The sequence below is a fragment of the Ylistrum balloti genome, unplaced genomic scaffold (genome assembly GCF_031769215.1).
Source record: "Ylistrum balloti isolate Yb309-2 unplaced genomic scaffold, AGI_CSIRO_Ybal_v1 Utg370280, whole genome shotgun sequence".
In the NCBI taxonomy this organism is placed as follows: domain Eukaryota; kingdom Metazoa; phylum Mollusca; class Bivalvia; order Pectinida; family Pectinidae; genus Ylistrum; species Ylistrum balloti.
Window position 1 is genome coordinate 1,052,655 of NW_026782215.1, and position 18,014 is coordinate 1,070,668.

The following is an 18,014-nucleotide window of genomic DNA, read 5'->3' on the forward strand; positions in this document are numbered from 1 at the left end:
GTGACAAATTCCAATATTGTCCTTTCTTATGTCCATGTTGATTTTTATGACTATTAAAAAAGATTTGCTTATATTGTGGGCTAATCTGTCTTCCATTTTTGTCTTTTACATGGATTTGATCTGCATACTTTCAATGTGATCCAAAGCAGGCAGTTCAGTAAGTGAGAATACTGAAATTTGAGTGACTGACCAAAGAGAACTAAAGACAATTAAGTTCTACTTAAGGAAGCAATATAAAAGAAATGAGAATACTGACATTTTAACAAAAGTTAAATTTAAGAAATAACAACAAGAAGTCTAAAGGGCATGCATCGCTCCAAGTAGCTTTTAAAATTATGATGGATGATTGATGTTTCACCCTCATCAATTTTTCAGTAGAAAACAATTTTAAAGTTATTTTAAAAATGACCTTGATGGTTGACCTTCAAACATTCAATAATACAAGGAAGCAAACAATCAATTTATTAAGTGGATACAATTTTTTTGTAAAAGTTTCCGTTCAAGGATATTTTCAGAAAATGAGTAATGATAGTGATTTTTCTCTTCTCATTTCTCCTTTCAATTGCTGGAACAATTAAAGCAAGTTTTCAACTTCCAGAAGACATTACATTTGAGAATTCGGGTATCATATGGAGAGGTCCTTTTCATTTACTAACAAGAGGCCCATGAACCCCGTATCGCTCACCCAGTTCGGTTTGGCAACAATTACTCTGTTTCCGCTATTGGATCCAGCCATTCAGGTCAATCCTTTACCAAAGGATGCTTCAAAGCAATATTCGGCAAATTTCTGTCAGTCTTGCAAAGACCAATTAGAATGCTTCATATCAAACTTGGGTCAATTCCCGTCATTCCGACGAAAGGAATTTAAATAAATTGCTGTGTATTGTATCGTAAATCGCGTATCAGGTTTATACAAACTTGGTTTTCTTTCTCCTAATGATGCTTTTAACTAAAATGATCAAAACTTGCGCTATTGCCGTCTATGTCGATTTTTAGAAAACCTCAAGTACTGTTTACGCGTATTCAACCTATCACAAGAAACAGAGACCTTCGTTCAGAAGAGAACTTATGTCAAGCAGGAGACCCTCCGCAAATGATACGAAGAAATATTGCAAATTCATAACGATTGCCATTTTCTCTCTTCAAGTAAACTTTCTCTTAATTGCCACCACAGGTGTCCTAAAATGGAAGTATAACTTTGGTATTCAAAACATATTCCGTAAGGATTTACCATAAAATATCATTAGGATAACGTGCTGTAAGTACAAGAATTGTGTCTAATTCCCTGATAATAGACTTTAGATCTGATTTTTAATCAATAATCATACTTTACTGAATCGCAAGGGTCGCTCGTACAATGACTTTCATTACCAGCTAAGTTGATTAAGAACCAACGGCTTGGGATAAGAGGTAGGCAACCATCATGGTATAACTCATTGTCATTATTTCTGCTAGTTTCAAATCGAGTAATTATCATCGATAGTGTACAGTAAGTGGTATCCTCTTGGTGGTGTGAAATACGCATAGAAGCAACAACTTTTCATCTGCATAGATATTTTTCTTCTTAAAATCCATATGTGAATGTAAAGGGATACTTATTTGTATCTTTACATACAGATGTACATTATACTTACAAAAGAAACTAGCTAATTTGATATCGTATATGCCACGAGACATAATATCTGTGTAACAATTATTACGATAAATGTTAAATCGGGATGTCCTTGTCGTAGCTGTTGGCTACCTTACTGAACAACATTCGCGAGGGCAGTCACAAATGTTAAACAAAGCCGAATCGACTACAGCACTTTGTTGCCATCTTGTAAACACTTTTCCTATAATCTTTTTATCACTTTGTCTCATTGTTTTCGACTTTAGTGTACGTCAGTGCAAGGACGCTTAACACTGGTGATTTGTCTGATGGAGATGACCGTGTCCAAACTACGCAAGTGTGTACTTCATACATTCAAGATATTAGCAATGGAATGCCAAATCACAGACGCTAGATCCACTGTACAATTGTGATGACAATCAAGAAAGTTCAATTGGCACAACAATTTTTTATCCTGTCTGATGTTACACTGGAGATATAGCAGTGTAAAGGTATTTGTTTGTCAGCTTGCGAACTGTGTAGTTGAGTCTGAGTCATAATGTCCACAGGAAATTAGAAAAAAAGGATCTCAACGTACCTGTTCGGGAGCTTAAAAGTCCCTAAAACAGAGGCATATGTGTACAGACGTCAGAAAGAACGCCACGAGATCGTAAAAGCCAATGTCATATGCAGGCGTTTCTGATTTTGATCAAATATTGCAGAAATTATTTAGATAGGCAATTGACTGGGATATATATATATACTTTGTAAAGTAACGTCTGATCCCTTGGGCTCCATACTCCCTCTCACCTTAAGATCAGTCAGCAGTTTTTGGAGTATATATCTCCAACAAGACAGTTACATAGGAAAAGCCCAAATCAATTTTCTACTAAGTCAGGCCTATTACCATAATATGTAGTTTATCAAACATTTTACAGAGTCGACCAATTAATACCCTATTTGTTAATATACAGTTGTATGAATAAAACTTCACACGACAAGAACGCGGGATCTTTGAATGTAATTAAAATAAATTGAAATCAACGACCTGCACCATATCGACTGGAACAGGAAACCTGTCACAATTTTCTTAGACTATGTAGACACTAAACACCAATGCCAAATCAAGAAATAAACTATTTTAGGAAGTAATGAGATCGTTTCGAGACAAAACATTAGGTCCATATTCAGCAAGTCCTGTCTTTTCTCATAGGAATTTCTCATATTACTGACGACACATATCGATAGAAACTGAACAGACCTCTGAGTTAAAAGTAAACATTATAGTAAAGTTTTCATGACTGGAGTGTAGGTTTCAGAGAAGTGTCCATCTGCCCTTTACAGGATTATTGGTGAATACCATCCACCTTAGGACTCTCTTTATATCTTTTTATCTCTGTGAATCTCTATATAATGTTTTTTTTATAGATAAACACCGTTATCACGGTCTCGAGATAAATCATGCAGGCACCGTAACCTTAACCATTTAAACATCTAGTGTTAGCAGTGTCTCCTCAGGTAGGCATACGTGAGGTAAGTGTTTCAAACATCCTATGTCTTAATACAAAAAGTACTGGTCACAAGGTATATAATTCTTACCGATACATTTATATACAAGAGAGAGAGAGAGAGAGAGAGAGAGAGAGAGAGAGAGAGAGAGAGAGAGAGAGAGAGAGAGAGAGAGAGAGAGAGAGAGAGAGAGAGAGAGAGAGAGAGAGAGAGAGAGAGAGAGAGAGAGAGAGAGAGAGAGAGAGAGAGAGAGAGAGAGAGAGAGAGAGAGAGAGAGAGAGAGAGATTCCCTCATATCTCATTGTGAACATTCATTACTGTATCACTGACTCCTCTAGCAATTAAACAATTAACAGATTCGTACCAGCCCTACAAAACACTACTAAACAATGTTTGTCAAGCTGTTCAAATGTTCATCACATCCAATACTATAGTGAAGTTCTTCCTTTCTCAGATATCTTTTTCCATCCACTGCCACTGCCTGGACCTTCACACGTTCTGTACAGGTGATTACTATGTACAGAGGGTCGAACACACAACTTCATCCTGACTCTTAACCATACGAACCGACGCACCCTCCGCACACTCGCACTTCGTTAACACTTAATAAGTATATGCATAGTACAGACCTACTAATTGAATTTAGCAAATCATTTGACCTGTAATCATATTTTATTGTTTTAAATATACACTGTACTTGCACACAAGTAAGAAACTCAAGTGCCCGCAGGCAATGAAATCTGTCAAGCAAGGAACAAGGGAGACAACTCTTATTGATGTTTTGAAAATTTTCCTTAATTAGACGATAGTTTACACATAGAAATCGCGAAATGAACTCCCGCGAAAATTTTCAAGGTAACAGTATACAAATTGAGAAATGAAAAAAATTACCATTGGAAAAATATATTATAGGTTTGTGAACATTCGTAATAGTTGTGGAGTAAAATATAGCTTGTGAAAATAACAAACTGCTGATAGTTTCATTAGGAAACCCACATGCACTGCCGGGAGAGTTGATTAGTCTGACATAACAATATCAACGTTTAGTTCACTTAAATTATGTCGAAGTCTTGTTAACAAAGACTTAATTAAAGGTTACCAGGTAATTAAAACCTTGGCACTTTGGTACTAATTTTGTTTACAATGACATTCTGGAAAGCTATAGAAAAATGGTTTACTTTGAGTATCAGCACCAAGACTGTACCAAGGGCACACATTAAGCGTTAGATACAGTAGAACTAAACAATGAATTAAACTGCATCGTACAGCTGTTCCTCCCTTCCACGACTCGTCAGTGATGCTAAGGGCCTAAAGTTTGAAGTCTAGTAGGCGACTGTGCTAATCCCAAAGTGATGTAATGAAAATCAAAATCTAGATCCAGACCAAGAATTAAATAAATGTTGTAATTTCCATACATGACATAATTCTATAACATCAAGTTCATGTGTATACTCCGAACCGTTTTTTTTCAAGCTACCCTTTACACGTGATTACAACGATACTTATACAAAACTAAACTTAAACAAACACACCACCTCACCAAGGTGAACCCATATGCCATGTATGGAATACCAGTAACTACTCGTGTACGAGACAGCACCGGCATACAATTTACCTCGATGTAGGTTAAGGGTCAACATATAGATCAAATGACCTACTTTTGATACATAACCCACCGATCTTTGTACAACCTATACGGGCATATCTGTCTTTGGTTGATTTAGGACAGTGTGAATGTCGACCCTCCTTCCATTTTTCTGCGCTTTAATGTGTTTTCCGACCACCATAACAGTTATAACAAAGAACAAGATCTCTGGTGTGAAGACATGCACCGCAAGCCCTTTCGGTCATAACTTAACTTCTGTCTACCAAAGTATTATCATATATAATATTTCTGCTCGTCGACAGGACAATGAAGCCTCAACATATTTGGACAGTGAATCTTGCCAGGTATCCGTTTTTAAACCGAATTCCACATATGTATATATATCTTTCCCGTGCATCAGTTAAAATGGCTAGTATCGTACGATATATTGACTATGAAGTATGTACTCTATCTTCATAAGACGTAGTTCAAGAGTATAAACTTGATATACCTCTGTGAAGAAAATCTCATATTTACTTGTTTGTTTAAAGGATTTCGCAAATACAGAAAAAAAACTTGAGCAAAATCAAATTCGAAGTCAAATTCAATAAAACTAGAGGGCAAAATAAGAACATAGAAATATTTACACGGAGACTCCTCAAAAAGGACAAAGATAATAAGAGCATGTGATCTGGAAGAGTAAGCGTCTTCTGTTTCGTTGACGACACCCCCTATGTAAAACCCTGGTCAATCCAAGTAAGTAATGTTACGTTTTCAAATGAGAACAAGGTGTACAACAACGAAACCAACGGACAATCTAACACGCATCAAACACGCCCAGCTTCCTATCGCACAAAGAAATAAAATATTTCTCAATGAGCTTACTATGACGACAGTAAAACTTCCCTATAATTTTCACCAACTCTCCTAATTTGACACCCGGTGTTACAAGTGTCCCTCAGTTGACGAAATCTTGCACGAAAATCGTGGTATTGGGAACAGGTTTTTCAATCAACTGCGACACGTAAACACCATAAGTTGGGGATGCGGGTCTTTATGACATGTTTTGTTAATACCTCTAAAAGTTATTTAAAGGTTAAGGTATGTCATAAGATATGATTAACCGTCACCATCAAATTTAATCTTTTAATGATTTTGTACAATCTAACATTTACTGGCTCACAGAAAAAAAATGTTCAAGGTTTATAACATATTGCTGACTAATAGCGATTTGTTTATATCAGTTCCCCAGTCTAAGCAAATAAGTATGATTTTTTCTGATCTATTTTACAGTGGACTACCACGCTATTGATTTTGTCACCTGTGTCATTGAGAAGACAACACGATGCCTCGGAAGAACATTCCCAAGATACTCAGCCCAGATCTGTTATATGTGTTATCCGCCATGGGTCATGGCGACGAAATTGGTGAGAAAAGCCTGTGCTATTTTTGTTTTTCTGTACAGTACTAATGTAATGTCCGAGGTGTCCTGTTTCCGCTTCCGTCGAGGTAGGATTCAGCTGTAAAATGATTAAGTTAAATCAGCAATCGATATCGGAATACTACAAAAGACAAACACATACAACATTAGGGAGCAAAAATAACATCAAAACATCTCCCTTGATCGAAGATTTTAAATCGTTTCGAATAGTGCTATTCGAAATATTCATTGATATTGTTTTACAAAATATCGGGTCACTGACGACTGGATACTAACAAGGTTTGGCATTCGGGTCCAAATCTGGTGGCCTCAAGCCCAAGGATACCGCCTATGTTAAGCTCTGATCAGTTGTTTGCAAGGATCTAAATTGCAGACAATTACCTATAGAGATGCATATCGTTATAAACTAGACCTACCAGGTCTAATTCAGCGCTATTGCAATACAAATACAGTGCAAGACGTTTTGTCCGTTGTTTTCATCCATTATGTAATAATAGTCTTAATGTTTGGTTTGCACAAAAAATTGACAACTTACTTTGAACTGTATACACATATATAACCCATCTTGCCACTATTTGTACTATTTCATGTACCTATATTGATCATGATGTACTTTTCATGTTTAAATGACAGTACTGGTGGACTAGGGATTCCCAACAAATTCAGCTTGTAGGTACGGACCGAGAGAAATACGTGCAGAAGGTTAGTAAAGTAGACAGAAGATTCAATGTAAAATTATATAGAATTGGAAGAGAAAGTATACCTCCAGATAATAGTCACGCGAACTTTGTTTATGGAATCTCCTCTACGTCACTGTACCGAAGCTGTTACAATATAATTTCCCTTAGCTCTGTTAAGACCACAGTGTTCTTTAGTGTAGGATTCGGATATATACTGGTTCGTGAGAGTGACATCGAACATTTCCTGCTTCCAGTAAATTACACTTTGATATTGAGTCCTTTCAAGTTAAATACGGGATATAAATCCATGTAAAATGAGAAGTGGAGTCATGACACACGATGTATGAGTTGAGAGCGTTCAAAATTATTATTTAGAATTTCAGTTATCTTTTCTGTATTATTTTTGGTAATTGAGTCCTTTTCGGTGTTGTTATTAAAAAAAATAACATCACTTGAGATTCCTGATCACCTGCTTTGCTAAGCTAAGAGAAATTGATTAGAAATATGTACCAACTTCCCTCAAATCGTCAGTTCATTTTTGAAAGCCAAAATGTCAATATTGCAAGAAAATCGTTACACGCACCTAGAGTTTATATATGCGAGTCAGTCACGCTGTTTTCGTTTCCCATTACTTAAAACTTTTCCGGATGCAGGATTTGAACGAGGTGATATCATGTTCCCACTTTAACAAGTCGATATGTCATGTATGCAGTAGATCTCCTCAATATGTACGACATAAGAGACGATATCAATACCAGGAATGTAAGCAATTATCCTGTTGATCTCCGCAATATATACGCTTTGGTAGTTCCACGAAATAGTTTAGAAACGACTTGTTTGTGTTACAATGGCATTTAGGCACACGCGATCAATAAAACGAAACAGATTAGCATAAGAGTAACACATCAAACATTTCTACCAAATTTCTTCCTTCGTGGACTAAATACGTCACATCCTATAATGAACACGATATCGTTTACTTTATTTGGTTTTCGAGAATAGATATAGAAAATATGTCTTTGTGGATAACATGACATTATCTGAATAGTCAATTTTGTTAAAATTACTCGATAAATCACCCTCATTTATCTGTCCTGGTGATAGTGGACTAAAATAGACAAAATAGAAAAAAAAAAAAAAAAAATGAAAAACAATGTTGAATAAGTGTTTGTCCATTCTACCAGATGCAGTTTGAGAAGTTGATATGAGTGTTATTCAGAGAAACCGTGTTGCACATTCATGTTACAACCATAGCTGTCATAGTGAATTTTTGACGGGGCCCAATAAGTAACAACGATTTGCCAGCTTCCCTTCTTTCACATCCCCCAACCAATTTTCAGCTCAAATGAGGAAGTTGAACTTGAAAGGAAGTTTATAATCTGCTTTTTCGCCATTTCAGGCAAATTTCATGCCCATCCTACCGGTGGAACTCGTACGTACAGCACACAGCAATAGGTCATCCTGACTATTAACCCTTTTAGGCAGGATGAACTATTACATTACAATAATACAATTCAATACCTGACATAAGATAGGACCAAAATCTGGAGAATGTTTATTATGTATTTACAAATTAGTCTTCACATGAATAATTGTCAGGCATCATTACCAATTTAGTATCAATTTTATTTTTGCCTTATGAATGTATAGATGAATACATACTATGGTTCAACCACAATAATTCTTAGTTCAATATAGTTTAGTTTTTGTTTTCTTAGTGGAGAGGCTTCAGTAATAGGTGATCCTTATCTTCTAATATGCTATCGATCTCTGAGGCGAGCAATCACATATCTATATAATAGTAACGAAAGTGTCAGAGGATGCTAAAAGAAGGAGTTTCTTCAAATCGTTATACAGAGGAGAGGGTTAGCAATGTTTACACAGTCTATTTGACCTGTCTTATTCAGAGCACCTGTTCCTTCCTGATTCGATTCCTAGTTTATAATATTTCCTGTTGAAAACAATACTTAATTATACGTTTATAAGATTTGGGCAACTCCTTTGCAATTGACCACGCATGTTGGTAGCTGTATCATCATTTCTCGCAAACAGTGCTGTTTTCATTATCACTTTCTTCGTACAAGACGTCGTCAACTGATAGACAAACTCGTAACACAGGGTTTCAAATGATGCAGGCAGAGGAAAAGTTTTCGCCTTAGTGATCTCATGTAGAAATATTCTATTTCTCTGAGCGAAACGAAACTGGATGTGTTTGACGCTGGTTAGTTTGTTAGGGATGTGACATTACTTACGGAGAGAGTGGTGTGGACAATCAGCACCATCCCATACCAAACAATCGATCGAAACAAGGAGGAAAGGGTATTAAAACTGGTCACCACACAAAAGTAAAAGTTTAAAGACAATTATTTTTCAACTGAATTCCTGCTTCAGTCGTCAAGATGGGCAAGTAGATATAACGAATCCTAAAAACATATTATTGAAATAAAAAAACCGAGCAGAATAATTAGGTCCACATGCGGGGATGATGCAACTTAAACATGTAATTGAAAGACAGATGGAATTCATATCATCACTTCAGTGAGCTCATTTCAGGCATGAATAACTTTGTAGGAGTGAAATCCTTTTGCCCTTATGGACTTCTTGGTTCTATTTCTTCTGAGCTATCAGGGTAACTCATCAACACTTAATGACTCTGTTGTGTGACCACCGTTGTCTAGGATCACTGCATTACAACACCGGCGCATAGAGCCTGTATATTGCCGAATGTTGCGTTCCACTCCTCATGCAATGCCTTTACAAGTCCCTGTAACTACGCGGGGGGATTTTACTGACGCCGTACTAGTCTGAGAAGAACATCTCAAATGTATTCTATTGGTTCTGATTTTGGGGAAATTTTGCAGGCCAAGCCAAAACTTGGACATTGTTCTGCTGTAAGAACGTCCAAGTCAGGTGACTGTTGTGACGTTGCATTATCATGTTGCTATATGGAGCCAGCTCTTTGACGCTGTGAAAACAGAACGGCGACGGGTTAATACCGTCTAAATACAGAATTGCATTTAAATTACCACTGGCAATGATAGTTCCGCTTCGATTTCCACTAGATATGCCGACTCATATCATCACACTTTCCCAACCAAATCTGTCATACTGTGCCATCACGCATTATACATCAAACAAAATCTCGACTCGTATGTGAACAAAACATCGTTAGAGGTATCGTTGGTATCACCTAGACCGTTCAAGGCGGTGGGTGCGATGGTATCGCTTAAGGACTGAGCCGAAGTAAGGTCTCCACAAGTTTCATGTTTAAGTTTATTTTAATTCCAAGGACTTTTCGGTCCATAAATAAAACATACATGTATAGGCATACACAGACATACAAATACAAGTAGGGTGATGAGTATACAATTAAAGTATAAACATACTATATCAAAGAATGTTCACTGACTTAATTTCTCTGCCCTTGTTTTAGATCCTAAATATATATTTTTATTTAATTCATTCACATTGTTAAAACTTAATAATTCTACTAATTTGTAGACACTTAATAAATGTGTAAATAAAAATAAAATGGACACTGCAATAGGAAGTGGAAATCGTCTTCAATTTCTTCTAAGTTGCAACATTTACACAATATATTTTGTCTGTAATTTTCTGTTTCCGACCATTTTCAATATTTAAATGATGTGACGAAAGTCTAGTTATGGAAAAACATCTTTTGTATACCGTTTAATGAGGTAAAATTGTTAACAGAAGTTATCAACTAAATGTTGGATATAATTCTCCTTGTGCCACCTGGCTAATTATAGATAATATTTTCTGCTTGTACACATCACTAATTCTATTTTTCTGTTATTTTATATGTACAATGTTTTACGTCTGTCTTATCCCATAGATAAGCTAATCCTGTATTTTCTAGTTCCGTACTTCTTTTATTACCCATTTATTATTCGATTCAATCTTGTGATCCAAGCATGGTTTTAAAAAGTTTGTAGTACATTTCAATCTAAACCAATACTTCAAATTTTCAGTTTTCTTGTACTGTGTAATGACTAATTCGAAATATAATTAATCTTTTACAGTAGTTTTGCTGACTCCAACTAAATTTCTGCAAAAAAAAAACTTATGTGTATTTTTTCCGCCATCTTGAACTTTATGATGCCATTATATCTCGCTTGCATAACCAGGAATACTATTGATATATGTATCAAATACAACACATTGTGAATTTGTATTAATGAATGACTTTTTAACTTATGGTTTATAACAAAATAAGCTTTCCTTTCTTTATTAGCAACATCAATTTGTGTTTTATTAAATTTTCTGTTGTAAGTAAATACCATTCCAAGATAATTAAATTCATCGACCACTTCTATTTCTACATTATTGTAAAACCACATTTCATTGTCACGCTGTTTTCCTCCATTTAGAAAAAATCATTATTTTTGCTTTTTCCACATTCAGTGTCAACTTGCATTCATTATTATATACACAGCATCTAACATATTTTGAAGCGATTGAGGTAACTCTGCAAGCAAAACAGTGTCATCAGCATACGTAATTAGAAATATGAATTAAACCAATTTCTACTGATGGACAATTCTCTCTAATAAAACACATTTTTTTTCAATTATTAACATAAAGACTGTACAATTTTAGGGACATAATTTCTTCCTGGAATACACCAATTGTGTCTTTGTAGTATTCCGACAAAACTCCATAACACCAGATTTAAAATTTTCTTGTAAAGACTATGCTTTTCATTTTCCCCGCCAATTCTCTGTTTTAACCATAGGCGACTTTTATCAATTATATACTTTTTTGAAGTTTAAAAATCAACAGATTCGCCAAAGATTGTTGATCAAGTATATCGTCTGTCGTAAAAAAAACAGGTTTAAATCCAAACTGAGCATCTGTTATGATATTGTATTCTCTATCCCATTCCATCAGCTTCTTGTTAACTATTTCTTTACATAAATTTCTTGTTAAATTTGAAACAATATTATTTGTCATAAAAAAGACATTGTTCTCTTGAATGAATGAAAAGTGAATGATACAATTTTGTCTGGCAATTTGTTTCTGCAATAATGGTATCACTGATATTACACATAATACTAATGTTCTTCTACAAACAATGTTTATGTAAAGTAACAATCCCTCCTTTCCTACCCTTCTTCTTTGGTTATGGAAATTTTGAGTACTCCGAACATTCAAATGTATCCTCCTCTGTAAGCTAGAATTCACTAAAACATATTACATCACGGTTTTGCATGATTTAGAGACATCCTTATTCACTGAGTTTACCACATAGTTCGGAACGATCAACCAGGGCTATTTGTCCTTTCCCGCTGCGGCGACTTATTATGAACACTAGAATTATCTATATTTGGATCATTGTAAGCCGTGATGCTGATGTACGTACCCTAGAAGCCGGAGGTTGATGATGGTCGTCCGTACTGTTAGGGATTGATGCAGAACACGCTCTATTCAGCAATCGCGTGTTGTTTGTAGTAATTGGAGCACTTGTATTTTCCAGTGGGTTCCAATGGGTAATTTAACTGTTAGAAATACGTGTCTCCAGGTCACGATTCTGCTGAGCTCCAAATCGAATCGCGTTGGTGGAGTTGACCGTCAATGTATAACCTGTCTCCTACTTATTTCACGTGATATTCCGCAGCTCTTTGGTGTTCCATTCTTCCATCGACCGCTTACCACACGGTCTTTTTACTTTGTCAACATTTACCTGGTCTGTTGGATATGTTGTGTTGATCCTCCATTGTCAGGTCGTAGATTTAGCGATTTATTTTGATTTTTTCCGCACATTTGCTCAGCCATAGCATCTCTGATTGTTCTAATTTCTGTGTGAGCTTTTTGCACACACGTTCGGTGACGTTTCCGCAAGTTACAGTTTGTCTGGCTGCTTACCTGTCGACTAAGCAAAGTCTCTGCTGTAACGGTTACTGGAAGAAACCGATCCCAAGATGTTGCAGTCTTCTCTAGGGGTGGTAACTCGTGGCCGGCCGCTCCTGGGACGGTCGGAAGTTGAAGTAGCTACATCAAAACGCCGCCATAAATGACACGCCATCTTTTGGCTACATCCAAACCGTCTGGCAAATGGTGAACATACTAAACGTAAAAACTTACTCCTCGCCTAATTAATAGACGTATGAAAGAGGAATTTGATATTTAGATTTCGATAAAATGATACCTTGTAGATGATGCCAAATGTCAATTCATTATATGATATGCTTTCATGTTACTCACAGAATGTCAGTACGTAACTCTGCAAACCCTAAGGGTGTATTTTCAGATAATGTATCGGGCGAAATGTTCTTGAAATTGATTTTTTTATAACATGTACACTGTACGCAATTCTTAACTTTCGAGTTTCGATCAAAAATGCCATATTACTTACCATTTATTAAACGGATGAAGAGCTGTATAGGGGGTTTGAGGGTTGAAAGTGTTCAGGACGTCAAGACGCTGGTGAGGGCAGTGTGACATAATGATATCAAACATTTAACTACGTTAAACTTGTATGACACGGTAGTTATTCAGAGTCTTACTGTACTTCTAGTGGTTCTGTTTCTTGTTACATATCCAAGTCACATACTATTTGCTGTAGGACAGTTCTGGCGACAAACTTTAATATCTAATGCAATTTTGAATTGAAAACTCAAATCTGAAATTTTTGTTTAGCAAAATGTGGCGTCAAATGTCGATATCAGGTATTAACAAATTAAATAAATAATGTACTTTTGTGTATGCAAGGTGTTGATGGTCCAACGATGCTAGACGCTATTTTGGAGCTATTCCCGTTGATGTGTATGTGGATAAGCCGGTAAGCTTGAGATATAATGGTGTTGAAATGTAATAATGATACACATGTTTATATGTTTTAATCTTATATTTTGAGTAATTTATGGTACAATAGAGGAGTGCATTAGGGTGATCGGAGAACATTTTATAACGTAACAATTTTAAGGGTTTAGAAAAAATTCATAGCATAAAAGATGATGAAATACTAGAATCATACAAACTGCAGCAAGCGTTGTTTCATGGATGGAACATCAAAAATTTGTCACGAAAGAAACCTGTGCAGTCAACCAATTTGTCTTAATGCAATATGTTGATAACGAACAATTTCAAGTAACAAACGATTATTTTAAATCATGTATTGATAATGTCTCTAACTTGGCCGACACATGTAACAGTAAAATTATCAGAGAAACAATCCAAGAATGCCTGATTGACTTTGAGCTCTGCATGACGTTACATTGCAGGTAGCCTTCATGGATTTACTTCCGGTCGATAAGGCGCGAAATTTCCCGTGCCCGATAAAAGACAAATTTCGAGCACTGGTCAACAAGAATGAAGGAAAAGAGGTATGATATTTACCACTTGTCTTTGTATAATTCCAAAAGTAATTTGAAGTCAAGTTACACGGAACACAACATTGAACCATAACCTATAATTCGTGTATATCTTCGGTATTATGAAATATTCTTTCCTGTTTTTTAATTAATTGACCAAATGACAAGTGCGTTTACACTGTGGTCCAGTTTCAAGTCCTCGAAACAATATATAAATTTTAAAAATCAGTATCATGATATTGTGCTTGTAGCTTGCTGGGATTTAGGCGTATCAGGATTGTTCAAATGAACGACATTGATCGACCTCTTAGGTCACAATGGGGAATGTGGCAGCGTTTTTAAACGACACATTTTCAATGGGCAAGAGGCAAATGATCATGATATTGAGCAAGTATCATGCCTCGGAGAATGGTTACCAATTCTGTCACAATGAATTTCCTCGACCCGATGTGTTACAAACAGAGTTAATCATCAAAATGCCTCAAGTCATGATATTGGATTTGTAGCATTTTAGGATTAAAGGCTGCCAAGTTTGTTTATATAAAATACATCCTTTCATTGTCACAGGGGTTATGTATTTGTATTGTGTTACGGGGTTATTGTTTTTGTAATAATCAGGATCAAAAGGGGACTGATGTAAAGAAATGCCCCAAGAGTGGAAAACAAAGCACGGAATTGTCATTATTAAAAGTGTTGCTATAGCGGCAGCAGATCTACTGTTGTTTTCAACATTCAAGGCGTTAAGTTAAATGTTTTTGATAATCGATAGACTGTAGGTTTCACTTGCAACATGCATACTGTAGAGAATTAAAGAATGCATATAGTCGATTGATTTGATGTTCCTAATGGCGTATAACACAGACAATGCCGTTATGGCCAACACGAGGTAAATAAAAAGCTGTGAAAGAATATCAACAAAAGATGAAAAAAGAACGTTCTCACATCTACATACTAGATAGTTAATAAAAATGTGGATATGAATGTGTATGACGTTTTGGATGAAAATTAACATCGCCCTGTAGGAACGTCTATTATATCATGCAGAAGAGGTAAGCGGAACAATCCCGTTTTTCAAAATAAATTACGACGCTTCCTCGACAGCCAGGGTTATATAAGGGCGGATGTTAAACATACCATGGACTGAGAAATTAAAACACAAAACCCCCAGATATTTTAATCTCATATCACATCTCTCTACACCTTCATTTAGATATAAACTTGTTGCGAAGACATGTAACTACAAAAAACGCTCTCTGTTTCACATATACATGTATCGATGGCAGAGCGAGTTTCCAGTGCATTCAAATTTGCCAGTTAAATGTCATTTTCAAATTGTCCCAATATTTTGACCACACTAATATAAAATGCAATTCACTGAAATAAAGAATACTAGTTATAATTGATAGTCTGGAGAACTGTATATGTGGATATTTTGAATGTGTCCTCGTGTCACGCTAATTTAATGACGTTCATGTTGTTGTTTCGTTTGAAATCATATAAATGTTTAGCTCTGGGTATCAGTCTGGAGCTGGCACCAACTCGTATCAAGAATCTAAAATTCAAAGAAAAAACTCGTTTAATGAAATGAAGTGTTATAACAAAGGAAAAATGTAATGATTTAATCAAGTATTTGAGACAAGTTAAATATATTTCATCTAACAGAATAAATTGTTTCCTTTTGTTTCAAACAAATTAATTTAATATACTCGATATCAAGCTTCCAGAACAGACCCATATATTCAATTAGTAAGTGACTCATTCTAAGCTGAAGTACGTGTCACTGGGATATTATGCAAAGTATGGTCAACTTCCATGAATGTACGTTGTAGCACTTGCACCTATTGAAATAAATTGTCGGATTATTTCAGGTGGGGATTGAAACTATGGAGCGTACCAGCTTTTACGAACGGTGTAAAAACGCTTACGCGATCGTACATACTGGGTAAGATTTTTCTTCACGTGATATCCATTCTATCTAACATTCAACGATTGTTCTTTACCAGAAGTTTAAAAGGATAAAAATCTCTATTACAATTTTGATTAATTGAAATTATCTTTTATGAGAAGTTATATTTTTATAGCAGCATAATGATACAATAATATCTCGAGAAAAAATACTATACTTTTTTATTTAATAGTAACCAAAAGCAGGTTTATGTATATGAGAAATTAGAAGTAATCTGGTAAGCCATCTGGCTAGACGCTAACAATAACCTACATCTCTTTCTTAATCTCTGTTTAGACAGTTCCTGGTGAAAATTTCATCACTTTCAGAGAGAAAACTCTTTACGGCAATATCATCCTAATGAAGGGAATTGTGGTATAATTTTCATCAATACGTAACATTATTAACTCTAGAATTCCTATATATCGTCGTTTCTATTTTTTGTAATTAAATATATCACTCGGAAAAAAAAGCTATTCATTTATTTTTCCTGTTAGCGTCCTCGCAACAGCCAGTGTTATATGATGATGGGTGTCGATAGAGTGCCACCTAAGGGACAGCATATCTATTTTTCGTTTCCATTCCATGTCCACTTGGCAGAAGACACGAGGAAAATCTCGATTCTGCAGGTGACCCACTTTTAGTGGAATGCAGTCGATAGTCTTTTTCGTGTGTTCGTTTTCCCAATAACCGAAAGCGATGTGTCCCATATTTAGCCGCTTTTTTGGCATGCAAAGAGATACAGTAGGGATAAGTCAAGGAATTTAAGTTACATTCATGATATTGGAATTTTAATCAAACTTGGTCATATTTTCCAAATTGTCGTCAGTGCCTGCGATGTTTTAAGTATGTTTTTACCCTGATGACTTTGAATATCTGTTTAACTTTGTTCTGCTTCACCCCAGAAATCTTGATCTTAAATATCATGATTTTATGACTTAGGATAATCAGAAGTGTTTTGAAGGATTCAACAAATTTGTCCCATATTACCTTAGATATAAGTCAAGTTAATTTACTTTTGCAAACTTTGTGTGACGTCACCCAAAGTTCCTTCCAGCCAAATATTATGTCTCTTGACCTAATTGATATTTAAGTGGAAATATTGACGATGGTCGACGGATGCCGCACCACGGCAGAAGCTCAATTTGGGCCTGATGATATATCATTATGCAGAATCATCCGGTAAAGGTAGGAGAAAATATCAATATCGGAATGTATTACAAAGATTATCATCGTATTCTCATCGTCACATTTCGATCACACATTTCAACATGTCGTTATGATTAATTTCTCCAATGTCGATGCCGATCATCTGCCTCAACCATGAAGATGGCCACCATATTTGGGCAAGTCTCATAATTCATATCGGGGATTGTCCAATTGAAAAATGCGATACATAACCATTATTTCTTAATCCTTTTTAGATCACACCGATACCAATGTTAAATTTCATCGGTAAATGTCGATATTATAAGTTATCATGTTTTAATATATCTAAGATAAAAAAAGTCACGAAAATATTGTGTTTGGTTCTGTGTCAATACGTCTCAAATGAAGATTGAAATTAAAACTGTTTGATGATGATTAATGCTTCGCTGGGATTTTACAGTATAAATGTATCTCTTTTATAGATGGTGTTGGGTGATTGACAAATGTGATAGCGGACCTGCTAAATATTGATCGCAGCCGGTAAAAAAAGAACCTTAGTTTTTTTCATCACAAAATCAACCCTTATGTAAATTGTAAAAAAAAACCCAACAAAACAAAACAAACCAAAAGCCATATTTCACACGCTCTAAAAGTAAATTATTGATTAAAATTACCTCCTTTCATTTCATCATTATTGTTCCCACAATTTGGCACTACAGATTGGTAAAAGGATTCATATTTTTGGCTTTATTCATCATTTGTTATTGATATTACAATGTC

The 18,014-nt window shown here is 35.5% G+C and overlaps 1 pseudogene; it reads left to right on the forward strand.

Moving 5' to 3' along the window:
• Positions 1–6,030: 6,030 nt before the first annotated feature.
• Positions 6,031–16,466, forward strand: LOC132552822 (fucose mutarotase-like; annotated as a pseudogene).
• The last annotated feature ends 1,548 nt before the right edge of the window (positions 16,467–18,014 follow it).